General features: G+C 38.3%; 1 protein-coding gene and 1 long non-coding RNA gene across 3 annotated transcripts in view; one reads left to right on the plus strand and one right to left on the minus strand.

Annotated features, from left to right (window-relative positions):
- Window positions 1–18,665, minus strand: part of MCU (mitochondrial calcium uniporter) — a 324,119-nt gene that overhangs the window by 136,993 nt on the left and 168,461 nt on the right. The gene's annotated exons all lie outside the window — the stretch shown is intronic.
- Window positions 243–18,665, plus strand: part of LOC143260402 (uncharacterized) — a 113,878-nt gene continuing 95,455 nt past the window's right edge. The window contains exons 1-2 of the long non-coding RNA XR_013034552.1: window positions 243–918; window positions 11,023–11,651. This is a non-coding gene — a long non-coding RNA (uncharacterized LOC143260402). The remainder of the gene's footprint in view (window positions 919–11,022; window positions 11,652–18,665) is intronic.

The following is an 18,665-nucleotide window of genomic DNA, read 5'->3' on the forward strand; positions in this document are numbered from 1 at the left end:
CTGTTTCAGGATTCTGAATCCGACGCATCCTACTGATTCAGGCTTAAGGAATAGTAGGTGTATTTCTGTCAAAAGTACGTAAACGTTCTCTCACGTAAAATAAGAGAATTAGACAAAATTTAAAAAAAATAATTAACTTTTTGAAATATTCACAGTTGAATGAACAATTCCTGCAAAGGATATCGCCGTCAGTCGACGCTAGAGGGATTTGTTTCTCGCAAGAACTCAAACGTCTTTTATTTGTATATATACAACGCGAAGTCGACTATCCCTCATCCCCGCGTCTAAGGCTAGGCCCCGCTAGAAGCCTTACTGAGGAGTCCTCTAGCGGGAACCAGGACGAAACGCTCCACCTAGTCCGTCCTCGTCATGTGTTTCACATTCCATACCGCGCGTCAAATTGGTAATCCGTTTGACGTGCACCTTGATTCCGTCCAGAAACCATGACCTGTACTTATAGGAGCGCAGCTTGGGTAACATTGTTGGACGCCCGGAAGATGCGTAGATGCAGCAGTAGGGAACCTCTAGTACCTTTCTTAGTATGGCAACAATATTGCCGATCTGTCAGAGATGCCGCCTCCAACAGATCGACTAACAAAAGTGCCTTTGACCGTGCCTTCTTCCCAAGACAGGGTCAATTAACAGTCAATTAGATTCACAGACAATAGTAACAGTAACAATAACTAGATTAGACTTCCAATTCTACACCTCCTAAAATTTCCAAATTCCAAAAGACGCCTTACTAGACAGTTGCATCTGCGGCTCGATAACAGCAGTCGCTCGTCAGACTCCTCTCGGGCGACACGATGCGTTATCGGGCGCGTCACGCAACTTAAATGCAACCCATCTTCCTGGTCCTTCAAGTGTCCGACGTCAAAATGTTGCTCCGCTGACCCTCGTCCGCGCGCCGCGTCTAAGGCAGGACCCGCTAGGATAGCCTTACTGATGAGTCCGCTAGCGGGTCTGGGACGAAACGCCTCCTCACATTTTTTTGTATTTTATTTTTTCATTTTCACATTTTACATTTCCATTATCCCTTAAGATGTTTATTTAATAATTTCCTATGAAAGAATCTGCAATTTCAATGTTTTTAACACTTGAAATACCAAACCAGTCAAGATTTTTTCTATTTCGATTAGGCGGTTCGTTTCTCTAATTTTCTCCATTGGTATTTAATTCTCCAGTGGATAAAAACGAACGCCAGATGACAGAACACCACCACTACAACAAATGACGGTAGAATGTGATGAAATGAAAACGATACCGTTGATTCGGTTCTCAGGTGATAGAGCGATCCGATGAAATTCTAACCAAAATTAATCATTTATTTCTCAAGTAATAAAGTGTCATAATAGAATTCAAATGACATTGTCCGCACTGTGCCAAAGAAATAGAGCGACGTAGTAAAATTAAAATCAAAATGCCTGGTAAAATTATGATGAATTTAATCGTTTTCTTCGCGAGTAATGAAACGGTCGAATAAAATTGTCCGCTTTATATAAAGTGTTAAAGCGATGCTTTAATCTGCGTCATTTGGATTGACCAATCAACAAGATTCAATTGACCAGTTATGAGATCCAAAAATGACGCATGTGTTTTCTTTTTAAATAACAACACTCAATTCGATTCATTTTGCTCGTTAAAAAATGATTGACTAAGCGAAATGTGCAGCTGATTTTTGAATGCAAACGGTTACATGGATTTTGAGATATCATGGTCACCGTTTTGAATAACATGCTTGTAAAGTTTTGTGTGACAATACCGATCATTAAACTATAGATTTTATTCATTTACAAGAAAAATGGGCAGATGCGACAAGTAACAGGGGAATGATTTCGAGAATGCTGTTTCAGTGGAGAAATGGCAAAAATGCTAAAACACTAGAAAGATTTTTACAAAGATGGATTCTAAGACTGTTGTTACATTATTATTAAATTATTAGAGGTATTGAGAAAGAAAACAAACTGCTACGCCTAAAATAAAAACCACAGCATTCGTTTTTACGAGTATCACCTGAGTCGGTGTACAAAAACTCCAGCGCGACGTCAGTTTTTGTAGAGTCAAAATCAGCTATTCAAACTCGACACCAGTAGCAGCACTTTACAGCCGCGATGTAAACATTTGACAATCTTCTGTTGATAATGTCGATATCTATTTGTCGACTGGGCTATTCTTCTAAGTAATCGCATATCAAATTCGTTTACATAATTTCATTGTTTCCCATGCAGCGCTATTCGTTAGTGCATTGATTCTATGCACTGTAACGAACGTTGAGCGCTGCTTACACCCTCCACTTTTCAAATTCTTCAATCCTTTAGCTCTCCTGACCGATGGACCACGACAATATATATAGGCCCGTAAAAGTTGAATATTATTAGATTCAAAATATGTTTTTACCGGTTTGGCCTTATGCATTGATGAATTATCTTGCTGAAAGATGAATGCAACTTCATTCATTCGTTCCGCATTTCCTGCAATTTCTTTGTCAATTAGTTTTATATAATCAGCGCTTTTTAATTTCGCATTGATAAAACTAATATTTGTTTCCCTCTTTGTATTCAATTCCTCCCCAAACCATGATTCCTCCCTTTTTCATCCCACGTTTGACTAGGAACACGAATCATCTGGTCCATCGAGAGTAAATCTTTTTTCATCGGTTAAAAGCATTTTCTTCTACTTCTTCTTCCATCTAATATGCTTTATGACAAATACTATTCGGTCAGCAATACGTTTCTTTGTAAATGGCGGCTTTCTCGGAAGCTTTTTTATTTTCTATATGATCAGATTGTTGTAAAATACGCTATACGTTCCTCACGTTGGTTTCTATCGCTGCTTCCTCTGCCATTTAACGTGCTGTCAGGCTGGCATTCGTTGCAATTCCTAATATTTTTCGTGCACAACGATCATTCACAACACACGGTCGTTATTTGCTTTTCTTTTTACCATACCTCTCCGGGTGTTTCAAAAAATTTCTATTTAGAATTTGGCTTCCCTCTATTAATTTAGATATTGTAGAAATGCTTGCATCGTTTCATAAAACTAAAATAATTTCTTTTCAGTTTTATTGAATTCGATACCATGGCCGGTTTCAAAAGATATAGGCCAATAATTTCACATAACTGATTACTTAATCCGTATCACGCACTGCCTATTGTTGGAAAATGAGCTATTTGGATATTATTTGAACTTTTTGAAAAGAAATTTTGCTACTGACTTCTCTGTTACTATTCTCCTATCATTTTATCGTACCCGGTTTTCACATAAACAGATATAATTCATGGAAAACAACATAAACAGTCATCGTTATATCGTTTATACAGCTGCATGCAGTACCTTTCTATACCTTATTGCTTTTCAAAAACACGAAAAATTGTGGGGTGTCCTATCATATTGACACGAAATGTATATTACTTTAGTTTATTGTTGTAATTAAGTAGAAAATTCATATTTTACATCAAGATCCAAAGGTCGTGCGTATAGAAATTTCGCATAAGAATTGGCCAACTTTGACTGACGATAACTCCACGAAGAATCATCGTACGGCGATAATTTTTTCATCAAATTAAAGCTCGGAACCTCTACTTTAAGAGGCTGTTTCTGGATTATAAATCCGACGCATCTTACTGATTCAGGCGTAAGGAATAGTAGGTGTATTTCTGTCAAAAGTACGTAAACGTTCTCTCACGTAAAAAATAAGAGAATTAGACAAAATTTAAAAAAAAGAATTGACTTTTTGAAATATTCACAGTTGAATTCACAATCCCTGCAATGGATATCGCCGTCACTCGACGCTAGAGGGATTTGTTTCTCGCAAGAACTCAAAACGTCTTCTATTTGTATATATACAACGCGAAGTCGATCATCCTTCAGCCCCGCGTCTAAGGCAGGGTCCCGCTAGGTAGTTTCACTGAAGAGTCCACTAGCGAGACCCGGACGAAACGCTGGGCAACAATCCTGTCCTTGTCACATTTTCTTCGTCGATTTTCGAATGGAAAAGGAAACTGTGACCAGGACTAGGACTGCAGTAGAGTCACATAGTCGAACGCCAGGAAGATGCGTAGATGCAGTGGGGATGTTGTAGTCCCTTTCCTAGTCTGGCCCGTCTCCGTCTATCTGTTGTAGTCGTCCGGGTTGCTCGCATCGGCAGCAACACGGAACGACAACAAGAGATGGATGGTGCAAGTGCCTTAGAATTAAGTCAATTACCTAATATAGTCAATAGTACCGGGGCGCAGTCAATTAACCTCTTAAGTCAATTGTACTGTTAGAGCGTATAGTTTCTCTAACAGTACACGACTCCCACAAGTCAATCTTTATAAACATATAGTACAAAGATCCTCAGGGTTATAGTTTAGGAAGGGCCATACTGGGCAGCTGCACCTACGGCTCGGTAAAACACGAATGACTGCTCCCGGTAGCGCGGGAGCAGTGATTCGTTACCGAGTGTGTCATGCAAGCTAATTGCGACCCATCTTCCTGGAATTTGAAGTGTTCGACTAGCAATGTCACTCTACTGCCAGCGTCTGAGACAGGGCCCGCTAGAAAAGCCTTACTGATGAGTCCACTAGCGGGTCTGGGACGAAACGCCTCACATTTTTTTTAAATTTATTTTTGTATTTTCACATTTTATATTTCCATTATCCTTTAAGAAGATCAAACAATGATTTTCTATGAAAGAATCTTTGTAATTTCACTGTCTTTAACACTAGAAATATTAAACCAGTAAAAAAAACGGTTTCCGATTTATTTTTTTACAAGTTCTGATTCTATAAAAATGTATAATTGAACATTTTTCCTCCATTGTTGCAACGAAAGAGGATAAAATATGATAGAATGAAAATAATATCGTTGACCCTGTTCTCAGGTGTGATAGAGCGATCTGATGAAATTCTAACCAAAATTAATCATTTATTTATCAAGTGACTAAGTGACGTAATAAGACACAAATGACATTATCCGCACTGTGTCCAAGTGATAAAGCGACGTAATGGAATTTAAAAGAAATGCGCCCATTACTTGTTAGTGTCAAAGCTGTCTGATAAAATTATAATGAACATAGTCTCTTTTTTCGTGAGTGATGAAACAGTCGAATAAAATTGTTCGCTTTACTGCCAAGTGTTAAAGCGATGCTTTAATCTGCGTTAATTGAATTAACCAATCAACGACATTCAATTGACCAGTGATGAGATCAAAGATCGTGAAAATAACATGATCAACCATCTGGACCATCGAGAGTAAATCTTTTTTCCTTCGGTATAAGAAGCACATTCTTCTACTTCTTCTTCCATCTAATATACTCTATGACAAATACTATTCGGTCATGAATATGTTTTGAAGTTTCTTACGTTTTATATAATCAGATCGTTATAAAATACGCTGTTCGTTGGTTTTTATTGTTGCCTCCCAAAGCATTTAACGTGCTGTCAGGGTGAAATTTGACGCAATACGTAATATTTTCGGTCGTCCTTTGCTTTTCTTTTTACCATACTTCTCCGGATTTTTTAAAAAGTTTAATTACATTTTGACTTCTACCTATTAATTTCAATATTTCCGAAATGCTTGCATCGTTTCTTAAAATTAAAATCATTATTTTTTCCGTTTTATTTAATTCGGTACCACGATCTGTTTTAAAAGATATGAACCAATATTTTTACATAATTAATTACTTCATCTGTATCACGCACTGCCTATTATTGAAATATAAACTATTTAGATATTATTTGACCTTTTTCAACAGAAATTTTGCTGTTAACTTCTCTGCTACTATTCTCCTATCATTTTGTCGTACTCGGTTTTCACATAAACAGATATAATTCATGGAAAACAACATAAACAGTGATCCCTATACCGTTTATACAGCTGCATGCAAAACCTTCCTATACTTTATTGCTGTTGAGAAATACGAAAAATTTTGGGTTGTCATATCATTTTGTCGCGGAATGTATATTACTTTAGTTTATTGAGGTAATTAAGTAGAAAATACATATTTTGCATCAAGATCCGCAGTCCGCGACGAGAAATTTTGGGCAAGAATTGGCCAACTTTGACCGACGATAACTCGACAAAGAAGCATCGTAGGGCGACAATTTTTTCATCAAAGTGAAGCTCGGAACTTCTACTTTAAGACGCTGTTTCTGGATTATAAATCCGACGTATCCGATTGATTCAGTCGTAAGGGATAGTAGGTGTATTTCTGTGAAAAGTACGTAAATGTTCTCTCACGTAAAATAAAAGAATTAGTCAAAATTTAAAAAAAAGATTTGACTTTTTGAAATATTCACAGTTGAATGAACAATTCCTGCAAAGGATATCGCCGTAACTCGACGCTAGAGGGTTTTGTTTCTCGCAAGAACTCAAACGTCTTTTATTTGTATATATACACCGCGAAGTCGACTATCCCTCATCCCCGCGTCTAAGGCAGGGCCCCGCTAGATAGTCTTACTGAGGAGTCCTCTAGCGGGACCCGGACGAAACGCTCCCTATTCCGTCCATGTCACCGTTCCCACCTCAAATTGTGATACGGAACAGTGACCACAATAGAATGGAGCGTAGCGAGAGCAACATTGTCGGTCGCTAGGTAGATGCGTAGATGCAGTAGTTGGGACGCTGTAATCCCTGTCCTAGTATGGCGACTGCGCCGTCGATCTGTCGGAGAAGCCCGAATACAGGAAGAGGCGACTCCAACAGATCGACTGCTAAGTGCCTTAGATTAAGCTTTAAGCCCATGGCGGCATGCAATATAATGACAATAATATCAAGAGTAGACAATAATCGCAACAATAGGCAATAAACATGCTCAATAATTGTTATATTTCAAATCCTATATTCCTGTTGAAATTTAAATAGTGTAAGGTCTATACTAGGACAGCTGCACCTGCGGTTCGATAAAAGCACAAACGACTGCTCGTCAGACTCCTCGCGTTCAGCCTGATGCCTTATCGAGCGGTAACATAACTCGATTCCTACCCATCAACCTGAAATTTCCGACCATTGTTACTCCGCTGTATTCGTCCTGCGTCTAAGACAGGACCCGCTAGGATAGCCTTACTGATGAGTCCGCTAGCGGGTCTGGGACGAAACGCCTCACATTTTTTTGTATTTTATTTTTCCATTTTCACATTTTATATTTCCATTATTCCTTAAGAAATTCATTGAATGATTTACAATGAAGGAATCTTTGTAATTTCAATGTCTTGAACTAGTAATATCAAAGCTGTCGAAATAAACGGTATCCGATTTATTCTTCACAACACCTGATTCTATAAAAATGTATATGTCGGGATAATTTTATACGAACCTCTTCATGCAAGAGTGTTTTACATTAAAAATCGTAGGGAGGTTGAAGTGAATCCAATCATGTTATTCTAATGAATCTATATATGTTAGCTGTAGAATTAATGTATACATTTGTTCCAGTATAAATGATCTATTATTAACCAAAATGCAAGATCCGCAGTTCACATAATTTCAGTGTCAAAAACTCGACTATTGCGTTCCTTGATGCACTTTTAGCCTCGCGGGAAAAAACCTTTTTTCTATTTCAAATAGGCGGTTCGTTTCTGTAATTTCTCCATTGGTATCTAATTCTCCAATGGGTGAAGACGAACGAATCAATATCGTTGATTCTCTCTGTTCTCAGGTGATACAGCAATCTTATGAAATTCTAACCGAAATGAATCGTTTATTTTTCAAGTGACTCAGTGACGTAATATAGCTCAAATGATACTGTTCGCACTGTGCCCAAGAAATAAAGCGACGTAATAAAATTAAAAAGAAAATGCGCCCATTATTTGTGAGTATCAAAGCTGTCTGATAAAATTATAATGAACTTAGTCGCTTTTTTCGCGAATAATGAAACAGTCGAATAAAATTGTTCGCTTTATTCGCGAGTATTAAAGCACTGCTTCAATCTGCGTCACTTGGATTGACCAATCAAGAACATTCAATTGACCAGTTATGAGATCCAAAAGCGACGCACATGCTTTTTTTTTAAATAACAATACCGAATTCGTTTTACTTTTCGGGTTGAGAAAAGATTAACTATGCGAAATGTGCACTTAATTTCTGAAGGCAAATTGGCACGCAGAATTTGAGATATCATGGTCACCGTTTTGAAAAACATGCTTGTAAAGTTTCGTGTGACAATCCTGATTATTAAAGTATAGATTTTATTAATTTACAAGAAAAATGAACGGATGCGACAAGTAACAGTGGAATAATTTTAAGAATGCCCTTTCAGTGAAGAAATGGTAAAAATGCTAAAACACTGGAAAGATTTTATCAAAGACAGGCTCTAAGAACGTTGTTACATTATTATTAAATTATTAGAACTATTAAGAAAGAAAACAAACTGCTACGTCTAAAATAAAAACCAGAGCATTCGTTTTTACGGGTATCACCTGAGTCGGTGTACAAAAACTCCAACGCGACGTCAGTTTTTGTAGAGTCAAAATCAGCTATTCGAACTCGACACCAGCAGCAGCACTTTACAGCCGCGATGTAAACATTTGACAATATTCTGTTGATAATGTCGATATCTATTTGTCGACTGGGCTATTCTTCCAAGTAATCGCATATCAAATCCGTTTACATAATTTCCTCATTTCCTATGCAGCGCTGTTCATTAACACGTTGATCCTATGCACTCTAAGGAACGTTCAGCGCTGCTTAGTCTTTCCAATTTTCAAATTCTTCAATCCTTTACCTCCACTAACCGATGGACCACGACAATATAAATAGGCCCGTAATAGCTGAATATTATTAGATTCAAAATGTATTTTTACCGGTTTGGCCTTATGCACTGATGCATTATCTTGCTGAAAGATGAATGCATCTCCATTAATTCGATCCGCATTTGCTGCAATTTCTTCGTCAATTAGTTTTGTATAATAAAAAATGAGACTTCCTTTATTTCAGACGCTTTGCTCCAAAAATGTGCCGGAGTTACTGGTAGGTAGTACAGTAATGTCTCCCTAACTAACGCTTAGATTGTTCATAAATATGGACAATTTGGGAAGAGGAGATATCATTATTCGAGCCTTGCAGCTCGTCTTTATAGTTATTGACAATTCGTGACTATAAAAATGAACCGCAAGGATCGTCTCTCTTCTCCCTAAACTGTCCATTTTAGTGGACAATCTATGCGTCAGTATGGGAGACATGACTGCACTGCCAAGCTTCGGACGACCAGATACGGACGTACGTACCGAAAGCTCTGCGGAAGAGGGTATTAGATGTCGTCCATCGTCTCTCACATCCAAACAACAGAGCCACTAGATACGCGGTTGCCACCGAATCCAAATTCGGTTGGCCGTCGATGAACAAAGATATAGCGGATTGGGCGCGTTCTTGTCGCACCTGCCAACGCGCAAAGGTGCATCGACACGATTCTCTACTACCAGAGAAGATTACTGTTTCGGATGCGAGGTTCGCGCATCTGGGAGGTCCAAGGGACATCGTTGGACCCTTACCGCCTTCGCAAGGTTATCGTTACGATCGTCCGATTTACTCGTTCGTCCGAAGCCATCCCTATTATGGAGACCTCCGCTGAATGCGTGGCGAAAAATTTGTTCGCGCATTGGATCGCGCGCTTTGGAGCGCCCAAACGGATAACCACCGATCGTGGGCGTCAGTTCAAGGGACCGCGTTGTTCGCAGCGCTTGTTAAATTAATTGGCGGTCGAAGATGTAGTACCATGGCCTATCATCCCCAATCGAACGTCACGATTGAACATTGGCACCGTTCTCTTAAAGTGGCCTTGAGATGCCACGGACACAAAAATTGGGTCGACGCGTTACCAGCTGTGTTACTGGAATTAAGAACCTGCTTGAAAGAAGAAAACCTGAATTGTTCTCCAGCAGAGTTAGTGTACGGCACTACCTTGAGGGTACCGGCAGAATTCTTCGATTCGAAAGACCCAGACTCTGATCCACATTTGATCCACAAGAACCGTGTTTTCCAGCATAAGGACTTACACAGCTGCACACATTTTTTTTCTCCGTAGAGACATGCATAAACACCCATTAGAGCAACCATATACCGGTTCGAATAGAGAGTAATAGAGAGAATTTCTGACCGCGATTTCGCAATTGCGGTTGAGGGAAAAATCATCTCCGTATCGATACAGAGGCTCAAACCGGCATACTTCGCTGTAGAGCTAAGTCAGCCAGCGGAAAGCCAGCAGGAAAAACCGGCAACAGGTTTTTCCAATTCCATTGGAAAATGGTTAATGCTTAAAACATATCCTGGTACGCGACAGTCAAAAGCTAAAATGACACAGTTCGATCTACCTACCTACCATGTAAGACTGTGTGAAGAAAAAACACAGCTTCTACCGTTGCGTCGTTATTTTTAAGTTGCGTTGGTAGGACCAGGTTATTTTCATAACCAATTCCCTCCCAAACCATGATTAACTCTCCCTTTCATCCGACGTTTGACTAGAAACACCGGCTCCACTCTAAGATCGTGAAAATAACACGATCAACCATCTGGACCATTGAGAGTAAATCTTTTTTCATCGGTTAAAAGCATTTTCTTCCACTTCTTCTTATATTACTTTAGTTTATTACTGGAATTCAGTAGAAAATTCATATTTTACATCAATATCCGCATTCCGCGTCGAGAAATTTTGGGTAAGAATTGGCCAAATTTGACCGACGATAACTCGACGAAGAAGCATCGTAGGGCGATAATTTTTTCATCAAATTAAAGCTCGGAACCTCTACTTTAAGAGCCTGTTTCAGGATTCTGAATCCGACGCATCCTACTGATTCAGGCTTAAGGAATAGTAGGTGTATTTCTGTCAAAAGTACGTAAACGTTCTCTCACGTAAAATAAGAGAATTAGACAAAATTTAAAAAAAATAATTAACTTTTTGAAATATTCACAGTTGAATGAACAATTCCTGCAAAGGATATCGCCGTCAGTCGACGCTAGAGGGATTTGTTTCTCGCAAGAACTCAAACGTCTTTTATTTGTATATATACAACGCGAAGTCGACTATCCCTCATCCCCGCGTCTAAGGCTAGGCCCCGCTAGAAGCCTTACTGAGGAGTCCTCTAGCGGGAACCAGGACGAAACGCTCCACCTAGTCCGTCCTCGTCATGTGTTTCACATTCCATACCGCGCGTCAAATTGGTAATCCGTTTGACGTGCACCTTGATTCCGTCCAGAAACCATGACCTGTACTTATAGGAGCGCAGCTTGGGTAACATTGTTGGACGCCCGGAAGATGCGTAGATGCAGCAGTAGGGAACCTCTAGTACCTTTCTTAGTATGGCAACAATATTGCCGATCTGTCAGAGATGCCGCCTCCAACAGATCGACTAACAAAAGTGCCTTTGACCGTGCCTTCTTCCCAAGACAGGGTCAATTAACAGTCAATTAGATTCACAGACAATAGTAACAGTAACAATAACTAGATTAGACTTCCAATTCTACACCTCCTAAAATTTCCAAATTCCAAAAGACGCCTTACTAGACAGTTGCATCTGCGGCTCGATAACAGCAGTCGCTCGTCAGACTCCTCTCGGGCGACACGATGCGTTATCGGGCGCGTCACGCAACTTAAATGCAACCCATCTTCCTGGTCCTTCAAGTGTCCGACGTCAAAATGTTGCTCCGCTGACCCTCGTCCGCGCGCCGCGTCTAAGGCAGGACCCGCTAGGATAGCCTTACTGATGAGTCCGCTAGCGGGTCTGGGACGAAACGCCTCCTCACATTTTTTTGTATTTTATTTTTTCATTTTCACATTTTACATTTCCATTATCCCTTAAGATGTTTATTTAATAATTTCCTATGAAAGAATCTGCAATTTCAATGTTTTTAACACTTGAAATACCAAACCAGTCAAGATTTTTTCTATTTCGATTAGGCGGTTCGTTTCTCTAATTTTCTCCATTGGTATTTAATTCTCCAGTGGATAAAAACGAACGCCAGATGACAGAACACCACCACTACAACAAATGACGGTAGAATGTGATGAAATGAAAACGATACCGTTGATTCGGTTCTCAGGTGATAGAGCGATCCGATGAAATTCTAACCAAAATTAATTATTTATTTCTCAAGTAATAAAGTGTCGTAATAGAATTCAAATGACATTGTCCGCACTGTGCCAAAGAAATAGAGCGACGTAGTAAAATTAAAATAAAAATGCCTGGTAAAATTATGATGAATTTAATCGTTTTCTTCGCGAGTAATGAAACGGTCGAATAAAATTGTCCGCTTGATATAAAGTGTTAAAGCGGTGCTTTAATCTGCGTCATTTGGAGTGACCAATCAACAAGATTCAATTGACCAGTTATGAGATCCAAAAATGACGCATGTGTTTCTTTTTTAAATAACAACACTCAATTCGATTCACTTTGCTCGTTAAAAAATGATTGACTAAGCGAAATGTGCAGCTGATTTTTGAATGCAAACGGTTACATGGATTTCGAGATATCATGGTCACCGTTCTGAAAAACATGCTCGTAAAGTTTCGTGTGACAATCCTGATTATTAAAGTGTAGATTTTATTAATTTACAAGAAAAATGAACAGATGCGACAAGTAACAGTGGAATGATTTTAAGAATGCCCTTTCAGTGGAGAAATGGTAAAAATGCTAAAACACTGGAAAGATTTTAACAAAGACAGGCTCTAAGAACGTTGTTACATTATTATTAAATTATTAGAACTATTAAGAAAGAAAACAAACTGCTACGTCTAAAATAAAAACCGGAGCATTCGTTTTTACGGGTATCACCTGAGTCGGTGTACAAAAACTCCAACACGACGTCAGTTTTTTTAGAGTCAAAATCAGCTGTTCAAACTCGACACCAGTAGCAGCACTTTACAGCCGCGATGTAAACATTTGACAATCTTCTGTTGATAATGTCGATATCTATTTGTCGACTGGGCTATTCTTCCAAGTAATCGCATATCCGTTACATAATTACAAAATCCGTTTACATAATTTCATTATTTCCCATGCAGCGCTATTCGTTAGTGCATTGATTCTATGCACTGTAACGAACGTTGAGCGTTGCTTACACCCTCCACTTTTCAAATTCTTCAATCCTTTACCTCTCCTGACCGATGGACCACGACAATATATATAGGCCCGTAAAAGTTGAATATTATTAGATTCAAAATATGTTTTTACCGGTTTGGCCTTATGCATTGATGAATTATCTTGCTGAAAGATGAATGCAACTTCATTCATTCGTTCCGCATTTCCTGCAATTTCTTTGTCAATTAGTTTTATATAATCAGCGCTTTTTAATTTCGCATTGATAAAACTAATATTTGTTTCCCTCTTTGTATTCAATTCCTCCCCAAACCATGATTCCTCCCTTTTTCATTCCACGTTTGACTAGGAACACGAACCATCTGGTCCATCGAGAGTAAATCTTTTTTCATCGGTTAAAAGCATTTTCTTCTACTTCTTCTTCCATCTAATATGCTTTATGACAAATACTATTCGGTCAGCAATACGTTTCTTTGTAAATGGCGGCTTTCTCGGAAGCTTTTTTATTTTCTATATGATCAGATTGTTGTAAAATACGCTATACGTTCCTCACGTTGGTTTATATCGCTGCTTCCTCTGCCATTTAACGTGCTGTTAGGGTGGAATTGGTTGCAATTCCTAATATTTTTCGTGCACAACGATCATTCACAACACACGGTCGTTATTTGCTTTTCTTTTTACCATACCTCTCCGGGTGTTTCAAAAAATTTCTATTTAGAATTTGGCTTCCCTCTATTAATTTAGATATTGTAGAAATGCTTGCATCGTTTCATAAAACTAAAACAATTTCTTTTCAGTTTTATTTAATTCGATACCATGGCCGGTTTCAAAAGATATAGGCCAATAATTTCACATAACTGATTACTTAATCCGTATCACGCACTGCCTATTGTTGGAAAATGAGCTATTTGGATATTATTTGAACTTTTTGAAAAGAAATTTTGCTACTGACTTCTCTGTTACTATTCTCCTATCATTTTATCGTACCCGGTTTTCACATAAACAGATATAATTCATGGAAAACAACATAAACAGTCATCGTTATATCGTTTATACAGCTGCATGCAGTACCTTTCTATACCTTATTGCTTTTCAAAAACACGAAAAATTGTGGGGTGTCCTATCATATTGACACGAAATGTATATTACTTTAGTTTATTGTTGTAATTAAGTAGAAAATTCATATTTTACATCAAGATCCAAAGGTCGTGCGTATAGAAATTTCGCATAAGAATTGGCCAACTTTGACTGACGATAACTCCACGAAGAATCATCGTACGGCGATAATTTTTTCATCAAATTAAAGCTCGGAACCTCTACTTTAAGAGGCTGTTTCTGGATTATAAATCCGACGCATCTTACTGATTCAGGCGTAAGGAATAGTAGGTGTATTTCTGTCAAAAGTACGTAAACGTTCTCTCACGTAAAAAATAAGAGAATTAGACAAAATTTAAAAAAAAGAATTGACTTTTTGAAATATTCACAGTTGAATTCACAATCCCTGCAATGGATATCGCCGTCACTCGACGCTAGAGGGATTTGTTTCTCGCAAGAACTCAAAACGTCTTCTATTTGTATATATACAACGCGAAGTCGATCATCCTTCAGCCCCGCGTCTAAGGCAGGGTCCCGCTAGGTAGTTTCACTGAAGAGTCCACTAGCGAGACCCGGACGAAACGCTGGGCAACAATCCTGTCCTTGTCACATTTTCTTCGTCGATTTTCGAATGGAAAAGGAAACTGTGACCAGGACTAGGACTGCAGTAGAGTCACATAGTCGAACGCCAGGAAGATGCGTAGATGCAGTGGGGATGTTGTAGTCCCTTTCCTAGTCTGGCCCGTCTCCGTCTATCTGTTGTAGTCGTCCGGGTTGCTCGCATCGGCAGCAACACGGAACGACAACAAGAGATGGATGGTGCAAGTGCCTTAGAATTAAGTCAATTACCTAATATAGTCAATAGTACCGGGCCGGTGTCAATTAGCTACTTAAGTCAATTGTACTGTTAGAGCGTATAGTTTCTCTAACAGTACAGGACTCCCATAAGTCAATCTTTAGAAACAAATAGTACAAAGATCCTCAGGGTTATAGTTTAGGAAGGGCCATACTGGGCAGCTGCACCTACGGCTCGGTAAAACACGAATGACTGCTCCCGGTTGGGCGGAAGCAGTGATTCGTTACCGAGTGTGTCATGCAAGCTAATTGCGACCCATCTTCCTGGAATTTGAAATGTTCGACTAGTAATGTCACTCTACTGCCAGCGTCTGAGACAGGGCCCGCTAGAGAAGCCTTACTGATGAGTCCACTAGCGGGTCTGGGACGAAACGCCTCACATTTTTTTTAAATTTATTTTTCTATTTTCACATTTTATATTTCCACTATCCTTTAAGAAGATCAAACAGTGATTTTCTATGAAAGAATCTTTGTAATTTCACTGTCTTTAACACTAGAAATACCAATCCAGTAAAAATAAACGGTTTGCGATTTATTTTTTCACAAGTTCTGATTCTATAAAAACGTATACGCCCAAAAATTTTAAAGGAACTTCTTTATTTAAGTGTATTGTACAGTAACAATCGTAGAAAGTTCAAATGGATGCAATTTTGTCACCGTTATGAAACCATATATATGTATTAGCTGTAGCATTAATGTATAGATTTGTTCTAGTATTCACTAGTCCAAACAGTTTTATTTGAAAGACGAAAGAATTTTTATGGATATAATGTACGACGAAATGATGACACAGTCAACTAAAAATTTATTTCATTCGTGTATGTTTATACAGATAATATTGAAAGTGTATAGTAATACGGAACGGTGATGGTAATGTTAAGGAATTAACAATCTCTCAATTTTAAAGCGTGCCAATTCTATGTCGCGAATTGTAAGAAGGAGGAAACTTGTACAAAGATGAAGGCGGGAATTGCTGGTGTCGGCTGATAACTGGGATCTTCAAAACTTTGAAAACTACGAGATCCACAGTTCAGAAAATTCTAGTATAAAAAATTCGATTGTTGCGTTCCTCCATCCACTTCTAATTTGGCGAGAAAAGATTTGTCTTTATTTGGAATAGGCGGTGCGTTTCTGTCAGGTCATTTCTCCCTTGCTATCCAATTCTCCACTGTAAATTTAAGAACGCCGGATAACTGAACTTTTTTCCTCCATTGTTGCAACGAAAGAGGATAAAATATGATAAAATGGAAATAATACCGTTGACCCTGTTCTCTGGTGATAGAGCGATCTGATGAAATTCTAACCAAAATTAATCATTTATTTATCAAGTGACTAAGTGACGTAATAAAACATAAATGACATTATCCGCGCTGTGTCCAAGTAAAAAATTGACTTAATAAAATTTGAAAAGAATGCACCCATTATTTGTGAGTATCAAAGCTGTCTAATAAAATTATAATGTATTTAGTCGCTTTTTTCGTGAATAATGAAACAGTCGAATAAAATTGTTCGCTTTATTCTCGAGTGTTAAAGTGATGCTTTAATCTGCGTCACTAGGATTGACCAATCAAGAACGTTCAATTGACCAGTTATGAGATCCAAAAGCGACGCACATGTTTTTTTAAAAATAACAATACCGAATTCGTTTCACTTTTCGAGTTAAAGAAAGATTAACTACGCGAAAGATGCACTTAATTTCTGAAGGCAAATGGGCGCGCAGAGTTTGAGATATCATGGTCACCGTTTTGAAAAACATGCTTGTAAAGTTTCGCGTGACAATACCGATCATTAAACTGTAGCTTTTATTCATTTACAAGAAAAATGGGCAGATGCGACAGGTAATAGTGGAATGATTTCAAGAATGCCGTTTCAGTGGAGAAATGGTAAATTGCTGAAACACTGGGAACATTTTAAGAAAGATAGACTCTAAGAATGTTATTACATTATTATAAATTTATTACAAATATTGAGAAAGAAAACAAACTACTATATGTAAAATTGAAACAAGAACATTGCGTTTTTACGGGTATCACCTGAGTCGGTGTACAAAAACTCCAGCGCTACATCAGTATTTGTACACAGAGTCAATCTCAGCTGTTCGAGCTCGACACTAGCATAGGTAAACGAGCCGCAATGTAAACATTTGACAATCTCCTGTTGGTAACGTCGCTATCTATTTGTTGACTGGGCCATCCTTCCAAGTAATCGTAATATCAAATTCGTTTACCTAATTTCCTTGTTACCGATGCGGCGCCGTTCGTTAAAACATTGATCCTATGCATTGTAACGAACGTTCATCGCTTTTTAGTCCTTGCACTTTTCAAATTCACCATTCCTTTACCTCTCCTAATCGATGGCCCACAACAACATGATTAGTCCTGTATAATGCGATCGTAGCATGTGTGAATCCTGTGGAGTGAGTTCGCTTTAATTACGCTTGTAATCTTCCTGCACTTGCAGTTTAATTCCGCTCTATTCTATTGCGCTTGCAACCCCCGCTACAGCTTTGTAGACAAACATCGATCGCTTGATTGTCTCTTTCGTGAGTTTCACGATGCATGATTACATTTCAATATTTTATTTTACATTTCCTTCCTCTGCTTCTATCTTTGTTCAATAAAATATCTTTAGTCTACCAAACCAGCGTTTTATAACCGTACAGTCCTCCATCTCTATCCTGCAATTCCACTAGAATCCTCAACAACTACACTTCGCGACAAAATGATAGGACGTCCCAGAATTTTTCGTGTTTCTCAAAACCAATAATGCATCGAAAGATTTTGCATGTAGCTGTATAAAGAGTACCCCTTCTTTAGTAACACGTGAGAAAACTGTCACTGATTATGTCGTTTTACAGGAATTATGTGTTTATGTGAAAGACGGGTACCACAAAATGATAGGATACGTGCAGAAAGAATAAGATTTTTATTTAATTTTAACGTTTTATTTAATTTCAATAATGTGTACACAGTCTTTTCTTTTCGAGAACCGCTAACATCCTTGTAGGTAGTGATTTATACAATTCTTTTAAATAACTACGCGAAATTGCGTTCCAACCTTCTTCAATAGCGGTTTTTAGCTCTTCAACTGAATTAAATTGTCAACATTTTCTGTAGACATTACGAGATAACTGTCCCCAGACATTTTCAATAATATTCAAGTCTGGTGATCTCGCCGGTATGGTAAAAGTTGAATATTATTAGATTCAAAATATGTTTTTATCAGTTTGGGCTTATGCACTGATGCATTATCATACTGAAAGATGAAAGCATCTCCACTTATTCGTTCCGCATTTGCTGTAATTACCCCATCAATTAGTTTTATATAATCAGCGCTTTTTAATTTCACATTGATAAAACTAATATTTCTTTTCCCTTCATATACAACTCCTCCCCAAACCATGATTCCTCCCCCTTTGATCCGACGTTTGACTAGAAACATCGGATCCATTCTAAGATCATGAAAATAACACGATCAACCATCTGATCCATCGAGAGTAAATCTTTTTTCATCGGTAAGAAGCGCCTTCTCCTACTTCTTCTTCCATCTGTGAAACGTGCACATTAGCAAATACCATTCGGTCAGCAATTTGTTTCTTTGTTAAGGGCGGCTTTTTTAAAACCTTCCTCTGTTTCTATCTTTGTTTATTAACCCTTTCGAATCGATACTGCCATAGTGGCGGCATTCGCAAGTCTTCGTAAAAGT

This window comes from Megalopta genalis, chromosome 12 (genome assembly GCF_051020955.1).
Source record: "Megalopta genalis isolate 19385.01 chromosome 12, iyMegGena1_principal, whole genome shotgun sequence".
Taxonomy (NCBI): Eukaryota; Metazoa; Arthropoda; class Insecta; order Hymenoptera; family Halictidae; genus Megalopta; species Megalopta genalis.